Source organism: Saccoglossus kowalevskii, chromosome 20 (assembly GCF_978046115.1).
Source record: "Saccoglossus kowalevskii chromosome 20, keSacKowa6.1, whole genome shotgun sequence".
NCBI lineage: Eukaryota > Metazoa > Hemichordata > Enteropneusta > Harrimaniidae > Saccoglossus > Saccoglossus kowalevskii.
In genome coordinates, this window is record NC_140660.1 from 25769321 (window position 1) to 25790407 (window position 21087).

Below are 21087 nucleotides of genomic sequence, written 5' to 3' on the forward strand. Positions count from 1 at the left end.
CCACGCCATATTATGGACGTTAATTTTGGCACGGATACCGCACCATATTATGGACATTAATTTTGGCACGGATACCGCGCCATATTATGGACGTTAATTTGGGCATGGATACCGCACCATATTATGGATGTTAATTTAGGTATGGATACCGCGCCATATTATGGACATTAATTTTGGCACGGATACCGCACCATATTATGGACGTTAATTTGGGCATGGATACCGCGCCATATTATGGACGTTAATTTAGGTATGGATACCGCGCCATATTATGGACGTTAATTTAGGCATGGATACCGCGCCATATTATGGACGTTAATTTAGGTAATGATACCGCACCATATTATGGACGTTAATTTTGGCATCGATACCGCGCCATATTATGGACGTTAATTTTGGCACGGATACCGTGCCATATTATGGACGTTAATTTTGGCACGGATACCGCGCCATATTATGGACGTTAATTTTGGCACGGATACCGCGCCATATTATGGTCGTTAATTTTGGCACGGATACAGCGCCATATTATGGACGTTAATTTTGGCACGAATTCCACGCCATATTATGGATGTTAATTTTGGCACGGATACCGCGCCATATTATGGACGTTAATTTTGGCACGGATACCGCGCCATATTATGGACGTTAATTTGGGCATGGATACCGCGCCATATTATGGACGTTAATTTAGGTATGGATACCGCGCCATATTATGGACGTTAATTTGGGCATGGATACCGCGCCATATTATGGACGTTAATTTAGGTATGGATACCGCGCCATATTATGGACGTTAATTTAGGCATGGATACCGCGCCATATTATGGACGTTAATTTAGGTAATGATACCGCACCATATCATGGACGTTAATTTTGGCATCGATACCGCGCCATATTATGGACGTTAATTTTGGCACGGATACCGTGCCATATTATGGACGTTAATTTTGGCACGGATACCGCGCCATATTATGGACGTTAATTTTGGCACGGATACCGCACCATATTATGGTCGTTAATTTTGGCACGGATACAGCGCCATATTATGGACGTTAATTTTGGCACGAATTCCACGCCATATTATGGATGTTAATTTTGGCACGGATACCGCGCCATATTATGGACGTTAATTTTGGCACGGATACCGCGCCATATTATGGACGTTAATTTTGGCACGGATACCGCGCCATATTATGGACGTTAATTTTGGCACGGATACTGCGCCATATTATGGACGTTCATTTTGGCACGGATACCGCGCCATATTATGGACGTTAATTTTAGTATGGATACCGTGGCATATTATGGCTGTTAATTTTGGCATGGATACCATGCCATATTATTGACGTTAATTTTGCCATGGATACCGCGCCATATTATGGACGTTAATTTTGATATGCCAAAATTAAAGTCCATAATATGGCGCGGTATCCATGCCAATTTTAACGTCCATAATATGGCGCAGATATGGACGTTCATCTTGGCACGGATACTGCGCCATATTATGGACGTTAATTTTAGCACGGATACCGCGCCATATTATGGACGTTAATTTTGGCACGGATACTGCGCCATATTATGGACGTTAATTTTGGCACGGATACCGCGCTATGGACGTTAATTTTGGCACGGATACCGCGCCATATTATGGACGTTCATTTTGGCACGGATACCGCGCCATATTATGGACGTTCATTTTGGCACGGATACCGTGCCATATTATGGACGTTCATTTTGGCACGGGTACCGCGCCATATTATGGACGTTCATTTTGGCATGGATACCGCGCCATATTATGGACGTTAATTTTGGCACGGATACCGCGCCATATTATGGACGTTAATTTTGGCACGGATACCGCGTCATATTATAGACGTTAATTTTGGCATCGATACCACGCCATATTATGTAAGTTAATTTTGGCATGGATACCGCACCATATTATGGACGATAATTTAGGTATGGATACTGCACCATATTATAGACGCTAATTTTGGCATGGATACCGCGCCATATTATGGACGTTAATTTTGGCACGGATACCGCGCCATATTATGGACGTTAATTTTGGCACGGATACCACGCCATATTATGGACGTTAATTTTGGCACGGATACCGCGCCATATTATGGACGTTAATTTTGGCCCGGATACCGCGCCATATTATGGACGTTAATTTTGGCACAGATACCGCGCCATATTGTGGATGTTAATTTTGGCACGGATACCGCGCCATATTATGGACGTTAATTTTAGCACGGATAGTGCGCCATATTATGGACGTTAATTTTGGCATGGATACCGCGCCATATTATGGACGTTAATTTTGGCACGGATACCGCACCATATTATGGACGTTAATTTTGGCACGGATACCGCGCCATATTATGGACGTTAATTTTGGCACGGATACCGCGCCATATTATAGACGTTAATTTTGGCATCGATACCGCGCCATATTATGTAAGTTAATTTTGGCATGGATACCGCACCATATTATGGACGATAATTTAGGTGGGGATACTGCACCATATTATAGACGCTAATTTTGGCATGGATACCGCGCCATATTATGGACGTTAATTTTGGCACGGATACCGCGCCATATTGTGGATGTTAATTTTGGCACGGATACCGCGCCATATTATGGACGTTAATTTTGGCACGGATAGTGCGCCATATTATGGACGTTAATTTTGGCATGGATACCACGCCATATTATGGACGTTAATTTTGGCACGGATACCGCACCATATTATGGACATTAATTTTGGCACGGATACCGCGCCATATTATGGACGTTAATTTGGGCATGGATACCGCACCATATTATGGATGTTAATTTAGGTATGGATACCGCGCCATATTATGGACATTAATTTTGGCACGGATACCGCACCATATTATGGACGTTAATTTGGGCATGGATACCGCGCCATATTATGGACGTTAATTTAGGTATGGATACCGCGCCATATTATGGACGTTAATTTAGGCATGGATACCGCGCCATATTATGGACGTTAATTTAGGTAATGATACCGCACCATATTATGGACGTTAATTTTGGCATCGATACCGCGCCATATTATGGACGTTAATTTTGGCACGGATACCGTGCCATATTATGGACGTTAATTTTGGCACGGATACCGCGCCATATTATGGACGTTAATTTTGGCACGGATACCGCGCCATATTATGGTCGTTAATTTTGGCACGGATACAGCGCCATATTATGGACGTTAATTTTGGCACGAATTCCACGCCATATTATGGATGTTAATTTTGGCACGGATACCGCGCCATATTATGGACGTTAATTTTGGCACGGATACCGCGCCATATTATGGACGTTAATTTAGGCACGGATACCGCGCCATATTATGGACGTTAATTTTGGCACGGATACTGCGCCATATTATGGACGTTCATTTTGGCACGGATACCGCGCCATATTATGGACGTTAATTTTAGTATGGATACCGTGGCATATTATGGCTGTTAATTTTGGCATGGATACCATGCCATATTATTGACGTTAATTTTGCCATGGATACCGCGCCATATTATGGACGTTAATTTTGATATGCCAAAATTAAAGTCCATAATATGGCGCGGTATCCATGCCAATTTTAACGTCCATAATATGGCGCGGATATGGACGTTCATCTTGGCACGGATACTGCGCCATATTATGGACGTTAATTTTGGCACGGATACCGCGCCATATTATGGACGTTAATTTTGGCACGGATACCGCGCCATATTATGGACGTTAATTTTGGCACGGATACCGCGCTATGGACGTTAATTTTGGCACGGATACCGCGCCATATTATGGACGTTCATTTTGGCACGGATACCGCGCCATATTATGGACGTTCATTTTGGCACGGATACCGTGCCATATTATGGACGTTCATTTTGGCACGGGTACCGCGCCATATTATGGACGTTCATTTTGGCATGGATACCGCGCCATATTATGGACGTTAATTTTGGCACGGATACCGCGCCATATTATGGACGTTAATTTTGGCACGGATACCGCGCCATATTATGGACGTTAATTTTGGCACGGATACCACGCCATATTATGGACGTTAATTTTGGCACGGATACCGCGCCATATTATGGACGTTAATTTTGGCCCGGATACCGCGCCATATTATGGACGTTAATTTTGGCACAGATACCGCGCCATATTGTGGATGTTAATTTTGGCACGGATACCGCGCCATATTATGGACGTTAATTTTAGCACGGATAGTGCGCCATATTATGGACGTTAATTTTGGCATGGATACCGCGCCATATTATGGACGTTAATTTTGGCACGGATACCGCACCATATTATGGACGTTAATTTTGGCACGGATACCGCGCCATATTATGGACGTTAATTTTGGCACGGATACCGCGCCATATTATAGACGTTAATTTTGGCATCGATACCGCGCCATATTATGTAAGTTAATTTTGGCATGGATACCGCACCATATTATGGACGTTAATTTTGGCATCGATACCGCGCCATATTATGGACGTTAATTTTGGCACGGATACCGTGCCATATTATGGACGTTAATTTTGGCACGGATACCGCGCCATATTATGGACGTTAATTTTGGCACGGATACCGCGCCATATTATGGTCGTTAATTTTGGCACGGATACAGCGCCATATTATGGACGTTAATTTTGGCACGAATTCCACGCCATATTATGGATGTTAATTTTGGCACGGATACCGCGCCATATTATGGACGTTAATTTTGGCACGGATACCGCGCCATATTATGGACGTTAATTTTGGCACGGATACCGCGCCATATTATGGACGTTAATTTTGGCACGGATACTGCGCCATATTATGGACGTTCATTTTGGCACGGATACCGCGCCATATTATGGACGTTAATTTTAGTATGGATACCGTGGCATATTATGGCTGTTAATTTTGGCATGGATACCATGCCATATTATTGACGTTAATTTTGCCATGGATACCGCGCCATATTATGGACGTTAATTTTGATATGCCAAAATTTATAATATGGCGCAGATATGGACGTTCATCTTGGCACGGATACTGTGCCATATTATGGACGTTAATTTTAGCACGGATACCGCGCCATATTATGGACGTTAATTTTGGCACGGATACCGCGCCATATTATGGACGTTAATTTTGGCACGGATACCGCGCTATGGACGTTAATTTTGGCACGGATACCGCGCCATATTATGGACGTTCATTTTGGCACGGATACCGCGCCATATTATGGACGTTCATTTTGGCACGGATACCGTGCCATATTATGGACGTTCATTTTGGCACGGGTACCGCGCCATATTATGGACGTTCATTTTGGCATGGATACCGCGCCATATTATGGACGTTAATTTTGGCACGGATACCGCGCCATATTGTGGACGTTAATTTTGGCACGGATACCGCGTCATATTATAGACGTTAATTTTGGCATCGATACCACGCCATATTATGTAAGTTAATTTTGGCATGGATACCGCACCATATTATGGACGATAATTTAGGTATGGATACTGCACCATATTATAGACGCTAATTTTGGCATGGATACCGCGCCATATTATGGACGTTAATTTTGGCACGGATACCGCGCCATATTATGGACGTTAATTTTGGCACGGATACCACGCCATATTATGGACGTTAATTTTGGCACGGATACCGCGCCATATTATGGACGTTAATTTTGGCCCGGATACCGCGCCATATTATGGACGTTAATTTTGGCACAGATACCGCGCCATATTGTGGATGTTAATTTTGGCACGGATACCGCGCCATATTATGGACGTTAATTTTAGCACGGATAGTGCGCCATATTATGGACGTTAATTTTGGCATGGATACCGCGCCATATTATGGACGTTAATTTTGGCACGGATACCGCACCATATTATGGACATTAATTTTGGCACGGATACCGCGCCATATTATGGACGTTAATTTTGGCACGGATACCGCGCCATATTATAGACGTTAATTTTGGCATCGATACCGCGCCATATTATGTAAGTTAATTTTGGCATGGATACCGCACCATATTATGGACGATAATTTAGGTGGGGATACTGCACCATATTATAGACGCTAATTTTGGCATGGATACCGCGCCATATTATGGACGTTAATTTTGGCACGGATACCGCGCCATATTGTGGATGTTAATTTTGGCACGGATACCGCGCCATATTATGGACGTTAATTTTGGCACGGATAGTGCGCCATATTATGGACGTTAATTTTGGCATGGATACCACGCCATATTATGGACGTTAATTTTGGCACGGATACCGCACCATATTATGGACATTAATTTTGGCACGGATACCGCGCCATATTATGGACGTTAATTTGGGCATGGATACCGCACCATATTATGGATGTTAATTTAGGTATGGATACCGCGCCATATTATGGACATTAATTTTGGCACGGATACCGCACCATATTATGGACGTTAATTTGGGCATGGATACCGCGCCATATTATGGACGTTAATTTAGGTATGGATACCGCGCCATATTATGGACGTTAATTTAGGCATGGATACCGCGCCATATTATGGACGTTAATTTAGGTAATGATACCGCACCATATTATGGACGTTAATTTTGGCATCGATACCGCGCCATATTATGGACGTTAATTTTGGCACGGATACCGTGCCATATTATGGACGTTAATTTTGGCACGGATACCGCGCCATATTATGGACGTTAATTTTGGCACGGATACCGCGCCATATTATGGTCGTTAATTTTGGCACGGATACAGCGCCATATTATGGACGTTAATTTTGGCACGAATTCCACGCCATATTATGGATGTTAATTTTGGCACGGATACCGCGCCATATTATGGACGTTAATTTTGGCACGGATACCGCGCCATATTATGGACGTTAATTTTGGCACGGATACCGCGCCATATTATGGACGTTAATTTTGGCACGGATACTGCGCCATATTATGGACGTTAATTTTAGTATGGATACCGTGGCATATTATGGCTGTTAATTTTGGCATGGATACCATGCCATATTATTGACGTTAATTTTGCCATGGATACCGCGCCATATTATGGACGTTAATTTTGATATGCCAAAATTAAAGTCCATAATATGGCGCGGTATCCATGCCAATTTTAACGTCCATAATATGGCGCGGATATGGACGTTCATCTTGGCACGGATACTGCGCCATATTATGGACGTTAATTTTGGCACGGATACCGCGCCATATTATGGACGTTAATTTTGGCACGGATACCGCGCCATATTATGGACGTTAATTTTGGCACGGATACCGCGCTATGGACGTTAATTTTGGCACGGATACCGCGCCATATTATGGACGTTCATTTTGGCACGGATACCGCGCCATATTATGGACGTTCATTTTGGCACGGATACCGTGCCATATTATGGACGTTCATTTTGGCACGGGTACCGCGCCATATTATGGACGTTCATTTTGGCATGGATACCGCGCCATATTATGGACGTTAATTTTGGCACGGATACCGCGCCATATTATGGACGTTAATTTTGGCACGGATACCGCGTCATATTATAGACGTTAATTTTGGCATCGATACCACGCCATATTATGTAAGTTAATTTTGGCATGGATACCGCACCATATTATGGACGATAATTTAGGTATGGATACTGCACCATATTATAGACGCTAATTTTGGCATGGATACCGCGCCATATTATGGACGTTAATTTTGGCACGGATACCGCGCCATATTATGGACGTTAATTTTGGCACGGATACCACGCCATATTATGGACGTTAATTTGGGCATGGATACCGCGCCATATTATGGACGTTAATTTTGGCACGGATACTGCGCCATATTATGGACGTTAATTTTAGTATGGATACCGTGGCATATTATGGCTGTTAATTTTGGCATGGATACCATGCCATATTATTGACGTTAATTTTGCCATGGATACCGCGCCATATTATGGACGTTAATTTTGATATGCCAAAATTAAAGTCCATAATATGGCGCGGTATCCATGCCAATTTTAACGTCCATAATATGGCGCGGATATGGACGTTCATCTTGGCACGGATACTGCGCCATATTATGGACGTTAATTTTGGCACGGATACCGCGCCATATTATGGACGTTAATTTTGGCACGGATACCGCGCCATATTATGGACGTTAATTTTGGCACGGATACCGCGCTATGGACGTTAATTTTGGCACGGATACCGCGCCATATTATGGACGTTCATTTTGGCACGGATACCGCGCCATATTATGGACGTTCATTTTGGCACGGATACCGTGCCATATTATGGACGTTCATTTTGGCACGGGTACCGCGCCATATTATGGACGTTCATTTTGGCATGGATACCGCGCCATATTATGGACGTTAATTTTGGCACGGATACCGCGCCATATTATGGACGTTAATTTTGGCACGGATACCGCGTCATATTATAGACGTTAATTTTGGCATCGATACCACGCCATATTATGTAAGTTAATTTTGGCATGGATACCGCACCATATTATGGACGATAATTTAGGTATGGATACTGCACCATATTATAGACGCTAATTTTGGCATGGATACCGCGCCATATTATGGACGTTAATTTTGGCACGGATACCGCGCCATATTATGGACGTTAATTTTGGCACGGATACCACGCCATATTATGGACGTTAATTTGGGCATGGATACCGCGCCATATTATGGACGTTAATTTTGGCACAGATACCGCGCCATATTGTGGATGTTAATTTTGGCACGGATACCGCGCCATATTATGGACGTTAATTTTAGCACGGATAGTGCGCCATATTATGGACGTTAATTTTGGCATGGATACCGCGCCATATTATGGACGTTAATTTTGGCACGGATACCGCACCATATTATGGACGTTAATTTTGGCACGGATACCGCGCCATATTATGGACGTTAATTTTGGCACGGATACCGCGCCATATTATAGACGTTAATTTTGGCATCGATACCGCGCCATATTATGTAAGTTAATTTTGGCATGGATACCGCACCATATTATGGACGATAATTTAGGTGGGGATACTGCACCATATTATAGACGCTAATTTTGGCATGGATACCGCGCCATATTATGGACGTTAATTTTGGCACGGATACCGCGCCATATTATGGACGTTAATTTTGGCACGAATACCACGCCATATTATGGACGTTAATTTTTGCACGGATACCACGCCATATTATGGACGTTAATTTTGGCCCGGATACCGCGCCATATTATGGACGTTAATTTTGGCACAGATACCGCGCCATATTGTGGATGTTAATTTTGGCACGGATACCGCGCCATATTATGGACGTTAATTTTGGCACGGATAGTGCGCCATATTATGGACGTTAATTTTGGCATGGATACCACGCCATATTATGGACGTTAATTTTGGCACGGATACCGCACCATATTATGGACATTAATTTTGGCACGGATACCGCGCCATATTATGGACGTTAATTTGGGCATGGATACCGCGCCATATTATGGATGTTAATTTAGGTATGGATACCGTGCCATATTATGGACATTAATTTTGGCACGGATACCGTGCCATATCATGGACGTTAATTTTGGCACGGATACCGCGCCATATTATGGACGTTAATTTTGGCACGGATACCGCGCCATATTATGGTCGTTAATTTTGGCACGGATACAGCGCCATATTATGGACGTTAATTTTGGCACGGATACCGCGCCATATTATGGACGTTAATTTTGGCACGGATACCGCGCCATATTATGGACGTTAATTTTGGCACGGATACCGCGCCATATTATAGACGTTAATTTTGGCACGGATACCGCGCCATATTATGGACGTTAATTTTGGCACGGATACTGCGCCATATTATGGACGTTCATTTTGGCACGGATACCGCGCCATATTATGGACGTTAATTTTAGTATGGATACCGTGGCATATTATGGCTGTTAATTTTGGCATGGATACCATGCCATATTATTGACGTTAATTTTGCCATGGATACCGCGCCATATTATGGACGTTAATTTTGATATGCCAAAATTAAAGTCCATAATATGGCGCGGTATCCATGCCAATTTTAACGTCCATAATATGGCGCGGTATCCATGCCAAAATTAACATCCATAATATGGCACGGTATCCATGCCAAAATTAACGTCCATAATATGGCGCGGATATGGACGTTCATCTTGGCACGGATACTGCGCCATATTATGGACGTTAATTTTGGCACGGATACCGCGCCATATTATGGACGTTAATTTTGGCACGGATACCGCGCCATATTATGGACGTTAATTTTGGCACGGATACCGCGCTATGGACGTTAATTTTGGCACGGATACCGCGCCATATTATGGACGTTCATTTTGGCACGGATACCGCGCCATATTATGGACGTTCATTTTGGCACGGATACCGCGCCATATTATGGACGTTCATTTTGGCACGGGTACCGCGCCATATTATGGACGTTCATTTTGGCACGGATACCGCGCCATATTATGGACGTTAATTTTGGCACGGATACCGCGCCATATTATGGACGTTAATTTTGGCACGGATACCGCGCCATATTATAGACATTAATTTTGGCATCGATACCACGCCATATTATGTAAGTTAATTTTGGCATGGATACCGCACCATATTATGGACGATAATTTAGGTATGGATACTGCACCATATTATAGACGCTAATTTTGGCATGGATACCGCGCCATATTATGGACGTTAATTTTGGCACGGATACCGCGCCATATTATGGACGTTAATTTTGACACGGATACCACGCCATATTATGGACGTTAATTTTGGCACAGATACCGCGCCATATTATGGACGTTAATTTTGGCCCGGATACCGCGCCATATTATGGACGTTAATTTTGGCACAGATACCGCGCCATATTGTGGATGTTAATTTTGGCACGGATACCGCGCCATATTATGGACGTTAATTTTAGCACGGATAGTGCGCCATATTATGGACGTTAATTTTGGCATGGATACCGCGCCATATTATGGACGTTAATTTTGGCACGGATACCGCACCATATTATGGACATTAATTTTGGCACGGATACCGCGCCATATTATGGACGTTAATTTAGGTAATGATACCGCACCATATTATGGACGTTAATTTTGGCATGGTTACCGCACCATATTATGGACGTTAATTTTGGCACGGATACCGTGCCATATTATGGACGTTAATTTTGACACGGATACCGCGCCATATTATGGACGTTAATTTTGGCACGGATACCGCGCCATATTATGGTCGTTAATTTTGGCACGGATACAGCGCCATATTATGGACGTTAATTTTGGCACGGATACTGCGCCATATTATGGACGTTAATTTTGGCACGGATACCGCGCCATATTATGGACGTTAATTTTGGCACGGATACTGCGCCATATTATGGACGTTAATTTTGGCACGGATACCGCGCTATATTATGGACGTTAATTTTGGCACGGATACCGCGCCATATTATGGACGTTAATTTTGGCACGGATACCGCGCCATATTATGGACGTTAATTTTGGCACGGATACCGCGCTATGGACGTTAATTTTGGCACGGATACCGCGCCATATTATGGACGTTCATTTTGGCACGGATACCGCGCCATATTATGGACGTTCATTTTGGCACGGATACCGCGCCGTATTATGGACGTTCATTTTGGCACGGGTACCGCGCCATATTATGGACGTTCATTTTGGCATGGATACCGCGCCATATTATGGACGTTAATTTTGGCACGGATACCGCGCCATATTATGGACGTTAATTTTGGCACGGATACCGCGCCATATTATGGACGTTAATTTTGGCACGGATACCACGCCATATTATGGACGTTAATTTTGGCATGAATACCGCGCCATATTATGGACGTTAATTTTGGCATGGATACCGCGCCATATTATGGACGTTAATTTTGGCATGGATACCGCGCCATATTATGGAAGTTAATTTTGGCATGGATACCGCGCCATATTATGGACGTTAATTTTGTCATGGATACCATGCCATATTATGAATGTTAATTTTGGCATGGATACCGTGCCATATTATGGACGTTAATTTTGGCATGGATACCGCGCCATATTATGGGCGTTAATTTTGGCATGGATACCGCGCCATATTATGGACGTTAATTTTGGCATGGATACCGCGCCATATTGTGGACGTTAATTTAGGTATGGATACCGCACCATATTATGGACGTTAATTTTGGCATGGATACCGCGCCTTATTATGGACGTTAATTTTGGCATGGATACCGCGCCATATTATGGACGTTAATTATTTTGGCATGGATACCGCGCCATATTATGGATGTTAATTTTGGCACGGATACCGCGCCATATTATGGATGTTAATTTTGGCACGGATACCGCGCCATATTATGGACGTTAATTTTGGCACGGATACCGCGCCATATTATGGACGTTAATTTTGGCACGGATACCGCGCCATATTATGGACGTTAATTTTGGCACGGATACCGCGCCATATTATGGACGTTAATTTTGGCACGGATACCGCGCCATATTATGGACGTTAATTTTGGCACGGATACTGCGCCATATTATGGACGTTCATTTTGGCACGGATACCACGCCATATTATGGACGTTAATTTTAGTATGGATACCGTGGCATATTATGGACGTTAATTTTGGCACGGATACCGCGCCATATTATGGACGTTAATTTTGGCACGGATACCGCGCCATATTATGGACGTTAATTTTGGCACGGATACCGCGCTATGGACGTTAATTTTGGCACGGATACCGCGCCATATTATGGACGTTCATTTTGGCACGGATACCGCGCCATATTATGGACGTTCATTTTGGCACGGATACCGCGCCATATTATGGACGTTCATTTTGGCACGGGTACCGCGCCATATTATGGACGTTCATTTTGGCACGGATACCGCGCCATATTATGGACGTTAATTTTGGCACGGATACCGCGCCATATTATGGACGTTAATTTTGGCACGGATACCGCGCCATATTATAGACGTTAATTTTGGCATCGATACCACGCCATATTATGTAAGTTAATTTTGGCATGGATACCGCACCATATTATGGACGATAATTTAGGTATGGATACTGCACCATATTATAGACGCTAATTTTGGCATGGATACCGCGCCATATTATGGACGTTAATTTTGGCACGGATACCGCGCCATATTATGGACGTTAATTTTGACACGGATACCACGCCATATTATGGACGTTAATTTTGGCACGGATACCGCGCCATATTATGGACGTTAATTTTGGCCCGGATACCGCGCCATATTATGGACGTTAATTTTGGCACAGATACCGCGCCATATTGTGGATGTTAATTTTGGCACGGATACCGCGCCATATTATGGACGTTAATTTTAGCACGGATAGTGCGCCATATTATGGACGTTAATTTTGGCATGGATACCGCGCCATATTATGGACGTTAATTTTGGCACGGATACCGCACCATATTATGGACATTAATTTTGGCACGGATACCGCGCCATATTATGGACGTTAATTTAGGTAATGATACCGCACCATATTATGGACGTTAATTTTGGCATGGTTACCGCACCATATTATGGACGTTAATTTTGGCACGGATACCGTGCCATATTATGGACGTTAATTTTGACACGGATACCGCGCCATATTATGGACGTTAATTTTGGCACGGATACCGCGCCATATTATGGTCGTTAATTTTGGCACGGATACAGCGCCATATTATGGACGTTAATTTTGGCACGGATACTGCGCCATATTATGGACGTTAATTTTGGCACGGATACCGCGCCATATTATGGACGTTAATTTTGGCACGGATACTGCGCCATATTATGGACGTTCATTTTGGCACGGATACCACGCCATATTATGGACGTTAATTTTAGTATGGATACCGTGGCATATTATGGCTGTTAATTTTGGCATGGATACCATGCCATATTATTGACGTTAATTTTGCCATGGATACCGCGCCATATTATGGACGTTAATTTTGATATGCCAAAATTAAAGTCCATAATATGGCGCGGTATCCATGCCAATTTTAACGTCCATAATATGGCGCGGTATCCATGCCAAAATTAACGTCCATAATATGGTGCGGTATCCATACCTAAATCAACGTCCACAATATGGCGCGGTATCCATGCCAAAATTAACGTCCATAATATGGCGCGGATATGGACGTTCATCTTGGCACGGATACTGCGCCATATTATGGACGTTAATTTTGGCACGGATACCGCGCCATATTATGGACGTTAATTTTGGCACGGATACCGCGCCATATTATGGACGTTAATTTTGGCACGGATACCGCGCCATATTATGGACGTTAATTTTGGCACGGATACCGCGCTATGGACGTTAATTTTGGCACGGATACCGCGCCATATTATGGACGTTCATTTTGGCACGGATACCGCGCCATATTATGGACGTTCATTTTGGCACGGATACCGCGCCGTATTATGGACGTTCATTTTGGCACGGGTACCGCGCCATATTATGGACGTTCATTTTGGCATGGATACCGCGCCATATTATGGACGTTAATTTTGGCACGGATACCGCGCCATATTATGGACGTTAATTTTGGCACGGATACCGCGCCATATTATGGACGTTAATTTTGGCACGGATACCGCGCCATATTATGGACGTTAATTTTGGCATGAATACCGCGCCATATTATGGACGTTAATTTTGGCATGGATACCGCGCCATATTATGGACGTTAATTTTGGCATGGATACCGCGCCATATTATGGAAGTTAATTTTGGCATGGATACCGCGCCATATTATGGACGTTAATTTTGTCATGGATACCATGCCATATTATGAATGTTAATTTTGGCATGGATACCGTGCCATATTATGGACGTTAATTTTGGCATGGATACCGCGCCATATTATGGGCGTTAATTTTGGCATGGATACCGCGCCATATTATGGACGTTAATTTTGGCATGGATACCGCGCCATATTGTGGACGTTAATTTAGGTATGGATACCGCACCATATTATGGACGTTAATTTTGGCATGGATACCGCGCCTTATTATGGACGTTAATTTTGGCATGGATACCGCGCCATATTATGGACGTTAATTATTTTGGCATGGATACCGCGCCATATTATGGATGTTAATTTTGGCACGGATACCGCGCCATATTATGGATGTTAATTTTGGCACGGATACCGCGCCATATTATGGACGTTAATTTTGGCACGGATACCGCGCCATATTATGGACGTTAATTTTGGCACGGATACCGCGCCATATTATGGACGTTAATTTTGGCACGGATACCGCGCCATATTATGGACGTTAATTTTGGCACGGATACCGCGCCATATTATGGACGTTAATTTTGGCACGGATACTGCGCCATATTATGGACGTTCATTTTGGCACGGATACCACGCCATATTATGGACGTTAATTTTAGTATGGATACCGTGGCATATTATGGCTGTTAATTTTGGCATGGATACCATGCCATATTATTGACGTTAATTTTGCCATGGATACCGCGCCATATTATGGACGTTAATTTTGATATGCCAAAATTAAAGTCCATAATATGGCGCGGTATCCATGCCAATTTTAACGTCCATAATATGGCGCGGTATCCATGCCAAAATTAACGTCCATAATATGGTGCGGTATCCATACCTAAATTAACGTCCACAATATGGCGCGGTATCCATGCCAAAATTAACGTCCATAATATGGCGCGGTATCCATGCCAAAATTAACGTCCATAATATGGCGCGGATATGGACGTTCATCTTGGCACGGATACTGCGCCATATTATGGACGTTAATTTTGGCACGGATACCGCGCCATATTATGGACGTTAATTTTGGCACGGATACCGCGCCATATTATGGACGTTAATTTTGGCACGGATACCGCGCCATATTATGGACGTTAATTTTGGCATGGATACCGCGCTATGGACGTTAATTTTGGCACGGATACCGCGCCATATTATGGACGTTCATTTTGGCACGGATACCGCGCCATATTATGGACGTTCATTTTGGCACGGATACCGCGCCATATTATGGACGTTCATTTTGGCACGGGTACCGCGCCATATTATGGACGTTCATTTTGGCATGGATACCGCGCCATATTATGGACGTTAATTTTGGCACGGATACCGCGCCATATTATGGACGTTAATTTTGGCACGGATACCGCGCCATATTATGGACGTTAATTTTGGCACGGATACCGCGCCATATTATGGACGTTAATTTTGGCATGAATACCGCGCCATATTATGGACGTTAATTTTGGCATGGATACCGCGCCATATTATGGACGTTAATTTTGGCATGGATACCGCGCCATATTATGTAAGTTAATTTTGGCATGGATACCGCGCCATATTATGGACGTTAATTTTGTCATGGATACCATGCCATATTATGAATGTTAATTTTGGCATGGACACCGTGCCATATTATGGACGTTAATTTTGGCATGGATACCGCGCCATATTATGGGCGTTAATTTTGGCATGGATACCGCGCCATATTATGGACGTTAATTTTGACATGGATACCGCGCCATATTGTGGACGTTAATTTAGGTATGGATACCGCACCATATTATGGACGTTAATTTTGGCATGGATACCGCGCCTTATTATGGACGTTAATTTTGGCATGGATACCGCGCCATATTATGGACGTTAATTATTTTGGCATGGATACCGCGCCATATTATGGATGTTAATTTTGGCACGGATACCGCGCCATATTATGGATGTTAATTTTGGCACGGATACCGCGCCATATTATGGACGTTAATTTTGGCACGGATACCGCGCCATATTATGGACGTTAATTTTGGCACGGATACCGCGCCATATTATGGACGTTAATTTTGGCACGGATACCGCGCCATATTATGGACGTTAATTTTGGCACGGATACCGCGCCATATTATGGACGTTAATTTTGGCACGGATACCGCGCCATATTATGGACGTTAATTTTGGCACGGATACCGCGCCATATTATGGACGTTAATTTTGGCATGGATACCGCGCCATATTATGGACGTTAATTTTGGCATGGATACCGCGCCATATTATGGACGTTAATTTTGGCACGGATACCGCGCCATATTATGGACGTTAATTTTGGCACGGATACCGCGCCATATTATGGACGTTAATTTTGGCATGAATACCGCGCCATATTATGGACGTTAATTTTGGCATGGATACCGCGCCATATTATGGACGTTAATTTTGGCATGGATACCGCGCCATATTATGGATGTTAATTTTGCCATGGATACCGCGCCATATTATGGACGTTAATTTTGTCATGGATACCGCGCCATATTATGAACGTTAATTTTGGCATGGATACCGCGCCATATTATGGACGTTAATTTTGGCATGGATACCGCGCCATATTGTGGACGTTAATTTAGGTATGGATACCGCACCATATTATGGACGTTAATTTTGGCATGGATACCGCACCATATTATGGACGTTAAAATTGGCATGGATACCGCGCCATATTATGGACGTTAATTTTGGCATGGATACCGCGCCTTATTATGGACGTTAATTTTGGCATGGATACCGCGCCATATTATGGACGTTAATTATTTTGGCATGGATACCGTGGCATATTATGGACGTTAATTTTGGCATAGATACCGCGCCATATTAAGGACATTAATTTTGGCATGGATACCGCGCCATATTATGGACGTTCATTTTGGCACGGATACCGCGGCATATTATGGACGTTCATTTTGGCACGGATACCGCGCCATATTATGGACGTTAATTTTGGCACGGATACCGCGCCATATTATGGACGTTAATTTTGGCATGAATGCCGTGCCATATTATGGACGTTAATTTTGGCATGGATACCGCGCCATATTATGGACGTTAATTTAGGTATGGATACCGCACCATATTACATGCACCTAAATTAAAGTCCATAATATGGCGCGGTATCCATACCCAAATTAACGTCCATAATATGGCGCGGTATCCATGCCCAAATTAACGTCCATAATATGGTGCGGTATCCGTGCCAAAATTAACGTCCATAATATGGCGCGGTATCCGTGCCAAAATTAACGTCCATAATAAGGCGCAGTATCCGTGCCAAAATTAACGTCCATAATATGGCGCGCTATCCGTGCCAAAATTAACGTCCATAATATGGCGCGCTATCCGTGCCAAAATTAACGTCCACAATATGGCGCGGTATCCGTGCCAAAATTAACGTCCACAATATGGCGCGGTATCCGTGCCAAAATTAACGTCCATAATATGGCGCGGTATCCGTGCCAAAATTAACGTCCATAATATGGCGCGGTATCCGTGCCAAAATTAACGTCCATAATATGGCGCAGTATCCGTGACAAAATTAACGTCCATAATATGACGCGTTATCCGTGCCAAAATTAACGTCCATAATATGGCACGGTATCCATACCTAAATTAACGTCCATAATATGGCGCGGTATCGATGCCAAAATTAACGTCTACAATATGGCACCCTATCCATGCCAAAATTAACGTCCATATTATGGCGCGGTATCCATACGAAAATTAACGTCCATAATAAGGCACGGTATCCATGCCAAAATTAACGTCCATAATATGGTGCGGTATCCATACCTAAATTAACGTCCATAATATGGCGCGGTATCCATGCCAAAATTAACGTCCATAATATGGTGCGGTATCATTACCGAAATTAACGTCCATAATATGGCGCGGTATCCATACCTAAATTAACGTCCATATATGGCGCGGTATCCATACCTAAATTAACGTCCATAATATGGCGCGGTATCCATGCCCAAATTAACGTCCCTAATATGGCGCGGTATCCGTGTCAAAATTAACGTCCATAATATGGCGCGGTATCCGTGCCAAAATTAACGTCCATAATATGGCGCGGTATCCGTGCCAAAATTAACGTCCATAATATGGAGCACTATCCGTGCCAAAATTAACGTCCAGAATATGGCGCAGTATCCGTGCAAAAATTAACGTCCACAATATGGCGCAGTATCCGTGCCAAAATTAACGTCCATAATATGGTGCGGTATCCATGCCAAAATTAACGTCCATAATATGGTGCGGTATCATTACCTAAATTAACATCCATAATATGGCGCGGTATCCATACTAAAATTAACGTCCATAATATGGCGCGGTATCCATGCCAAAATTAACGTCCATATTATGGCACGGTATCCATACTAAAATTAACGTCCATAATATGGCGCCGTATCCATGCCAAAATTAACGTCCATATTATGGCGCGGTATCCATACGAAAATTAACATCCATAATAAGGCACGGTATCCATGCCAAAATTAACGTCCATAATATGGTGCGGTATCCATACCTAAATTAACGTCCATAATATGGCACGGTATCCATGCCAAAATTAACGTCCATAATATGGTGCGGTATCATTACCGAAATTAACGTCCATAATATGGCGCGGTATCCATACCTAAATTAACGTCCATAATATGGCGCGGTATCCGTGCCAAAATTAACGTCCATAATATGGCGCAGTATCCGTGCCAAAATTAACGTCCATAATAAGGCGCGGTATCTGTGCCAAAATTAACGTCCATAATATGGCGTGCTATCCGTGCCAAAATTAACGTCCATAATATGGCGCGGTATCCGTGCCAAAATTAACGTCCACAATATGGCGCGGTATCCGTGCCAAAATTAACGTCCATAATATGGCGCGGTATCCATGCCAAAATTAACGTCCATAATATGGCGCGGTATCCGTGCCAAAATTAACGTCCATAATATGGCGCGGTATCCGTGCCAAAATTAACGTCCATAATATGGCACGGTATCCATACCTAAATTAACGTCCATAATATGGCGCGGTATCGATGCCAAAATTAACGTCTACAATATGGCGCCCTATCCATGCCAAAATTAACGTCCATATTATGGCGCGGTATCCATACTAAAATTAACGTCCATAATTTGGCGCGGTATCCGTGCCAAAAAGAACGTCCATAATATGGCGCAGTATCCGTGCCAAAATTAACGTCCATAATATGGCGCGGTATCCGTGCCAAAATTAACGTCCATAATATGGCGCGGTATCCGTGCCAAAATTAACGTCCATAGCGCGGTATCCATGCCAAAATTAACGTCCATAATATGGCGCAGTATCCGTGCCAAAATTAACATCCATAATATGGCACGGTATCCATACCTAAATTAACGTCCATAATATGGCGCGGTATCGATGCCAAAATTAACGTCTACAATATGGCGCTCTATCCATGCCAAAATTAACGTCCATATTATGGCGCGGTATCCATACTAAAATTAACGTCCATAATATGGCGCGGTATCCGTGCCAAAATGAACGTCCATAATATGGCGCGGTATCCGTGCCAAAATTAACATCCATAATATGGCGCGGTATCCGTGCCAAAATTAACGTCCATAATATGGCGCGGTATCCGTGCCAAAATTAACGTCCATAATATGGTGCGGTATCCGTGCCAAAATTAACGTCCATAATATGGCGTGCTATCCGTGCCAAAATTAACGTCCATAATATGGCGCGGTATTCGTGCCAAAATTAACGTCCACAATATGGCGCGGTATCCGTGCCAAAATTAACGTCCATAATATGGCGCGGTATCCGGGCCAAAATTAACGTCCATATTATGGCGCGGTATCCGTGCCAAAATTAACGTCCATAATATGGCGCGGTATCCGTGCCCAAATTAACGTCCCTAATATGGCGCGGTATCCGTGCCAAAATTAACGTCCATAATATGGCGCGGTATCCGTGCCAAAATTAACGTCCATAATATGGCGCGCTATCCGTGCCAAAATTAACGTCCATAA